This window comes from Leptopilina boulardi, unplaced genomic scaffold (assembly GCF_019393585.1).
Source record: "Leptopilina boulardi isolate dan_hultmark-lab unplaced genomic scaffold, ZJU_Lbou_2.1 LbouV2_203, whole genome shotgun sequence".
NCBI classification, from domain to species: domain Eukaryota; kingdom Metazoa; phylum Arthropoda; class Insecta; order Hymenoptera; family Figitidae; genus Leptopilina; species Leptopilina boulardi.
Window position 1 is genome coordinate 16819 of NW_026137756.1, and position 8409 is coordinate 25227.

Genomic DNA, 8409 nt, shown 5'->3' on the forward strand with positions numbered 1-8409 from the left:
TATCTATCTATCTATTATTATTATTAATATTAATAATAATATTAATACTTCTTAAATATTATTTTTGTATTTTTTACAAATATTTTCGTCCAACCTTTTCTGAAAATTTAATTTAAATTTTTAGGAAATGTTCGTCACAAAAATTGACTGAATATTTAAATTACATTTTCACTCAACTTTCGGTATAAATTTTTAATAAATATTTAATTTAAATTTTTAGTCAACTTTTACGCCAAACATTTCACGAAACTTTAATTTAAATCTTCACTCAATTTTCGCGTCGAAAATTTCTGGAAAATTTAATTTAAATCTTCCGTCAAGTTTTACGCCAAACATTTACTTATTTTGGACATTTAAATCTTTATACAATTTTCTCTAAACTTTGCAATTAAAGTTTCCGAAGTTTGCAAATAAATCTTTAGGAAATTTTCAGGAAATTTTCGGTGCTGTGGGGGTGACAACCATTTTCTTTTTTCGCCTTTCTTTAATTAACACGATAGAAACAGAAATGAAAACCAAAATGTCTGATGAAGTAGGTAAAAGTCTCTAGACCATCAATCTCAATTTGAAATAAAAAATTCAGATAATTTTACTAACTGGAATAAACATAACTCTGTTAATTTTGGGACCCTTGCCCCTCGTAGAAAAAATTGACTGAATAAACTAAATATATCATTTAGACTAACAAAAATATAAAGACTTTCTCCATCGAAATAAGTACAAATCCAATGAACACAATTGCGATTACCACTAAAAAGTATTTGAATATGCTTTTAACATATTTGAAAAGCCATAATATTATCAAGCACATATCAAAACTAAGTACTTTGCATATTAAATGTCGAATTTGAAACTCTTTTCAACAATTTATCAAATTCATACATGTGGTCATCAGTTAACCATCCTTTCTCATCCTCTATAATTTCAAAATCTTCTTTACTTAAGGGGGGTATGGTATTTAATTTTTTTAAATGAATGTATAATATTTCAAGAATATCGGGTAAAAATTTCAAGCCGATCGGAGCAAAATTCACAAAGTTATGAGCATTCAAGTGTCGCACAGTGGGAGGAAACTGGAATTTACTGTTCAAAAATCTCCAGAGCCTACATTTTTTGACCGATTTTGTTGAGCTTGGTCTTAAATTAAAGATTATAAAATTTAGAAGAGATTTGTCGAGCCCAATTTTTGAATTTCAATTTGTTTATATTTATTTATTTATTGCAAAGATGGAAAAAAGTAACAAATTTTAAGAAAATGTCATCTCCTGTTCCTATAACGGATTGCAACATGGTAAAAACTATTTAAAAACAAAGCTAGGGCCCTCCCTAAACGAGAAAAAAATTGAACAGATAAAATTTATAAGTTATAAATAAATTATCTTAATAAACAATGAAGGTAATAACAAATTGTTATTTTCGGCAAAGACATTGTTGGATTGCGATGAAAATGTCCACTCGGGGGTTTTTGGGGTCGCTAATTACGAATATGCTGTCGGTTTTTAAAAATTCAAAATGGCGGATCCAATATGGCGGACACTTTTTTAAAAAATTGATCAGATTCGCCTGAAAATGTCCACTCGAGGGTTTTCGGGGTCGCTGATTACGAATATGTTGTCGGTTTTTAAAATATCAAAATGGCGGATCCAATATGGCGGACACTTTTCTAAAAAATTGATCAGATACGCCTGAAAATCGTTACTCAGGGGTTTTTGGGGCGCTGATTACGAATAAGTTGTTAGTTTTAAAAATTTTGTTTAAACTTTTTTAAAGTCACTTTTTTTAAAAGAATTAATTAAGTTTACGTTTCTTTTGTTACTTGATTTCATTTAGTAATTTTAGATCCTCCTTAAATTAAATTTCTCTATTTAACTTTAAAACAATTTATAATTATTAGAAACTTTTTATTTGTTTTACTTTTTTTTAAATATGTTATTATAGTAATATGCATAAAAAATAAAATATTTATTTCAAGTTGTCGATAACACAGTGTAAAGAGTAATATAATAATTTGTTATATAATATAATAGTTTTAAAGTTAAAAAATTTCACTTTTTTACTCTTTTAATTCAAATATTTCGAATAAGCGCGCGCTACTTGTGCGCATGTCGCGGTAAAAATACGAGCTTTTTATCATTGCCGCCAGGTGGCTTGTAGCTTGTTCACCTATAAGTGAGAACGTTTCGGTTTTACTTATAAGTGCCCTGACTTTCTTTCTCACGTATACTATAGACTTTGTCTATACTGCATGCAGGTGAGTGCGTTAAAATACAGTTTTGATATTTTTCAGATATTTTTCTAGCGTTTCTGTGAATGTGTGGAGATTAATGTTGTAAAGTTATTATTTTCTTGAAAAAGTTAACAATTGTATTTTTGTTGGCTAACTTGTTTTGAATTTCGGTTTTTCTGTTTGTTCAATAAATTCGTTAAAATTTGTTTTATATTCTATTCTATTATTTTTTTTCTGTTCTTTTAGATTTTAAGTTTTCTTTTGTAATGAATATAGATTTTAATAATTATTATACTAAGAAATAGTAATTATTTCTATATTATTGACCTATTTAAATTTGTTATTAAAGGTAAGTTTTTAATTTCTAAGTTTCTCTGCTTTACAGATTTATACCAATTTCTTTTTTTTCATAATTTTTTTATTTTATCTCAGAAATTTTTTTTTTATTTTTTTTTAGAGTTTAAGGATTTAATTGTATTTAATTTTGGTTATACTAATTTTTATTTGAACTGTAATTTTTTGTTTTATTTAAAAAATGGGTACATTTAAAGTATCAAAAAAAATATTTTGCGATTTTTTGACAGAAGATTCCTCCAGAACTGTAGAGGATCTAATGCAGCATTTGAAAACTGTATATAATCTAAATGATGATCATTTTGAGTGTATACAGAAAAAAATAAGTTCTGATTTTATGCATCGCTTTTTGAAAAAATGGAAAAGTATCTTTTATAAAAAAGAAGCATTTTACACAAGATTTAATTCATGGATAAATGAAGATTTCATAGTAGACTTTGAACCAAGTAAGAAGGAAACACGCGGTAGACCTTCTTCAGTTGAGTTTGAAGAAAGTTCCACCTCTACAAAGAGAAGAAAATTAATGGCAATTGAAGAAAATTATTCGGAAACTGAAGTACAAGAAGCTTTTTTGCATTTATTAAGGCGTTCTGGGAAAAAAAATGTTGCAAATGCTATTAAAAAGCTTTTGCTTGCACCTATCACAGGTGTTGAAAACGATTCCTCAATTACGCCATTTACTGCAATAGAAGCATTAGCTTTGTTTGAAGAAGCTAAGTTGACAAAAGCTCAATACCATCTGATTCATTTTCAATCTCGAAACAGAAATGCAGATATATTTCCTCCATATCATGATTTATCAGAAGTTAAAAAACAATGCTGTCCTGAATCAATGGTAATTACAGAAAAAGGAGTGAGAATTCCTACTCAAAATATAATTGACCACACTGTAACACGATTACTTAAAGATCCTAGCATTCATCTGCTAGAGATAAAACGGAAACGCGCTTGTCCTTTGACAATAAACATCAAATACGGTTGTGATGGAACATCAGGGCTTGAAGCACGCAAACAAATTCTGGAGAGTCCAGATATTTCCGACGAATCAATTTTTACAGTGTCTATGGTTCCAATAGAATTGTGCATTGAAGACAGTGAAAATACTGTACTTTGGAAAAATTCTCATCCTTCTTCAACAATGTATTGTAGATTAATGCAATTTGATTGTCATCGTGAAACAAAAGAACACACTAATTCTGTGGTGTCAAAAATCAAGGACGAGATTAATGATTTGAAACCAACGAGGGTTGTAACTGATGCTGGGATTTTTGAAGTGAAAGCTGTCATGGACTTGACAATGGTAGACGGCAAGGTCTGCCAAGCTCTTACAGACACTCCATCAGCTGCAACTTGCTATATTTGCGGAGCTAAGCCAAGCGAGATGAACAATTTAGAAAAAATTAAAAAAAAAATTGAGAATACCGCTAATTTTGAGTTTGGCCTTTCTACGCTTCATGCGTGGATTCGCTTTTTAGATTGTGTTCTTCATGTATCTTATCGTCTTGATTTTTGTAAGTGGACTGCGAATACAAAAGAGAACAAAGAATTAATGGAAAAAGCAAAAAAGCGAATTCAGGATGCATTTCGAGAACAAACAGGTCTAATAATAGATGTTCCTAAGCAAGGCTCAGGAAATTCCAATGATGGAAATACTGCTAGACGCTTTTTCTCGGATCCTGAACTAGCTTCTGAGATTACCGGATTCGATAAAGAATTAATTGTAAAGTTTGCACACATTTTGCAAAAATTGTCTAGTGGTACAACAACAGATTTAGACGAATTTGAAAAGTATACAAATGAAACGGCAAAACTTTTCGTAAAGCTCTATCCGTGGTATTATATGCCAAGCACTGTACACAAAATACTCCTTTATGGACCACAGGTTATGAAACGTTTTCATCTTCCCATTGGACAATATTCCGAAGAGGCAGCCGAAGCTCGGAATAAGGATTTGAAGCGATACCGCAAGTTTCATACACGAAAAATTTCAAGAGCAGCTGCAAATGAAGATCTGAGTCGAAAACTTCTTATCAGTTCAGATCCGCTAGTTGCATATCACCGACAACAATTACGAAATAATAAGAACTTAAGCAAAGAATAGAAGTCTTATTTTAATTAAGTTATTTAAATTAGTGTATGAATAACGACTTTAAAGCAAATGTAATCAATTTTTTAAAAAAGTGTCCGCCATATTGGATCCGCCAATGAAAATTTTAAAAACCAACAACATATTCATAATCAGCGAACCAAAAAACCCCCGAGTAGCAATTTTCAGGCGATTCTAATAAATTTTTTAAAAAAGTGTCCGCCATATTGGATCCGTTATTCTGAATTTTTAAAAACCGACAGCATATTCGTAATCAGCGCCCCCAAAAACCCCTGAGTAACGATTTTCAGGCGTATCTGATCAATTTTTTAGAAAAGTGTCCGCCATATTGGATCCGACATTCTGAATTTTTAAAAACCGACAGCATATTCGTAATCAGCGCCCCCAAAAACCCCTGAGTAACGATTTTCAGGCGTATCTGATCAATTTTTTAGAAAAGTGTCCGCCATATTGGATCCGCCATTTTGAATTTTTAAAAACCGACAACATATTCGTAATCAGCGCCCCAAAAACCCCTGAGTAACGATTTTCAGGCGTATCTGATCAATTTTTTAGAAAAGTGTCCGCCATATTGGATCCGCCATTTTGAATTTTTAAAAACCGACAACATATTCGTAATCAGCGACCCCGAAAACCCTCGAGTGGACATTTTCAGGCGAATCTGATCAATTTTTTAAAAAAGTGTCCGCCATATTGGATCCGCCATTTTGAATTTTTAAAAACCGACAGCATATTCGTAATTAGCGACCCCAAAAACCCCCGAGTGGACATTTTCATCGCAATCCAACAATGTCTTTGCCGAAAATAACAATTTGTTATTACCTTCATTGCTTATTAAGATAATTTATTTATAACTTATAAATTTTATCTGTTCAATTTTTTTCTCGTTTAGGGAGGGCCCTAGCTTTGTTTTTAAATAGTTTTTACCATGTTGCAATCCGTTATAGGAACAGGAGATGACATTTTCTTAAAATTTGTTACTTTTTTCCATCTTTGCAATAAATAAATAAATATAAACAAATTGAAATTCAAAAATTGGGCTCGACAAATCTCTTCTAAATTTTATAATCTTTAATTTAAGACCAAGCTCAACAAAATCGGTCAAAAAATGTAGGCTCTGGAGATTTTTGAACAGTAAATTCCAGTTTCCTCCCACTGTGTGTCGGTTGTTCCGCGAGCTGTGTTTTCTTATATTTTGAATTTAGTGTGTGTTTAATCTTTTGCGAAAATTTCTGAACGTTTTTTGATGTCGTTGATGTGTATGTATAAGTTTTGGGGTCGCTGATTACGAATCTGAAGTCAGATTTCAAAGATTGTAAAAATTTAAAATTGCGTTTTCCTCGAAATGACATTTTTGAAGTCCGTGTTCACGATATCTCAAAATCTACTGAACCAATCGTTCTGAAATTTGTCACAGTTCTTCTTGACTAAATTCCCCAGGTAATTACGAAAGCTTTTTTTTAAATAATTATTAATTGTACAGTAAAAAATAGATCGATTTTTTCAGCGAAAGTCGAGTTTTTGGGTTTCAAGTGCTGCGAAAAATAAAAAAAAGCCCTCTCGTTTTTACCTCGAAAAACATCTCCTTTAACAAAAAAATGTTGTTTTATTTAGATGATTCTGTTGCGAGTTACGTTAAACACCGCAAATCCATTTTTTACGAGGCGCCTAAAGAGATTTCCTGCCACTCTTTCAATTTGCAATATTTTTTAATGAGAATTTAGCAAATTATACCCCCCCTTAAAGTGGCATACCTTTCTCTGTTCGCCATGATTTCTTAATTCTTAAATCTCATATAATTTATGAAATCATAAACATATGTAGATAATTTTATATAAATTACAAAAAATCTGTTACCTGCTTTAAAAAAACAATTTTAATCCAGAAAAAAAAATTTCTTCAAACATAGGGAATTAATTATCAAAAAATCGGACAAGTGCGAGTTACACTCGCATTAAAACCGAGGGTTCCGTACCCTTAAACCTAAAATTTAAGGGAGTTAAGTGTGAAGGCAGGTGGAAAAATTCCAATTTTGCTTAGTTTTTCCTGTAATGTGAGCATGAAAACACATAGATAGACACATAGTCACATATATTGAAAATTATCAGTTTTTCCTTGAAAACGCTATGATAATCAACTCCAATCGTTCACGCTATATTATTTGTAATCTACACGTAAAAATACGTAAAAATGTATAAATTTGAATCCCTTAACATAAAATTTTCTTCTGTTTTATTCAAAAAATCCATGATTTTTTCTAAAAATATGAGTTTTCCTGAAAAACAATATGATTATCAATTCCAATCGTGTTCGCTATATTTTTCCTGTAATCTATACGCAAAAATACGCATGTATACTAAATATGAACTGTCTTGGTCAAATAGTGTGTGCGCTAGGAGGATTAAACCCTTTTTTTCAAAATTTTTTATTTTTCCTTAACAACGCTATGTAAATCGATCGGAATCGTGTTGGCTATATTTTTCCTGTAATTTTCACGTAAAAATACATAAGTGTACCAAATTTGAGCTCTCTATGTGAAAAAATGTGGCCACCAGGGGGGTTACATAGTCATTTTTAGAGATTTTTTTTTAAAATTCATGGTTTTTCCTTGACAACGCTATGATAATTAATTCCTATGAGATTCGCTATATTTTTTCTGTAATCTACACGCCAAAATACATATGTATACCAAATTTTAGCCTTCTAGATAAATTCGTGTGGCCGCTAGGGGGGGGGGATACATGCCTTGCTTCACTAGTCTCATTAATAGGGATCCCCCTTCCGGTACGGAACCCTAAAAAAGATAAATAAATAAGTAAATTCACTTTGTAAAATAAACAACACTTTAAATAAAAAATTGTTAACAAAAAATTAGGAAAAAGAAATAAATTTTCTTTATAACACGAGCTACACTTCAAAAAAATATTCACGCAAAATAATCATTTACAGTTGAAAATCCTAAGATTCTTTACACAAAGTACGCTTAAACAATTAATGCGTTTTTGCGCATGCAATGAATTTTCGGCTGCAAGAGGGGACAATAAAAATCGTGTCTGTTCCCTTATACCATTGAATACCTTTATGATTAAATACAGTGCCGCTCAGTAGATTTTGCCCACCCTACAGAATTTAGGCGTTGCAAAAAGTTTTATATTTTTGTTTCTAATAAAGATAAAATAATAAACAATGACTTTTTTTTAAAGCTTATATCCTCTACTTTTAGAATATCTAAAAATTTAATAAAAAAATTTTTTTTTTCAATGCTTAATTGCTATTATTAATTAACAAAATTTTCCATTTTTTTTTGTAAATTTTAAAGTGATATATTTTTTTAACAAATCATCACATTTTATTTTCACATATGTCATTGGAATGGTAATTTTATCACCTTTAAAATGATTTTTTGAAAATTGTTATACGATAATTTTTAACAAAGATATGGTCAATTGTTTAAAAAAACAGCCCTTTTTTTAAATTAATAATAAGTCGAGAACTGTTGGTTTTTGAAAAAAATTGTTAAGGAAAAAAATGTTCCTTTTTATGTGTAGAATTAGACAATAAATTATTAGAAGTTTAAAAAAAAAAAATTTTTTTTACTATTTTTTGCGCTTATATTTATATCCATTATGACCGCAAACTTAAAAAATCAAGAAATAGTAAAAAAAAAATTTTTTTTTTTAACTTCTAATTATTTTTTTTCTAATTCTACACATAAAAAGGA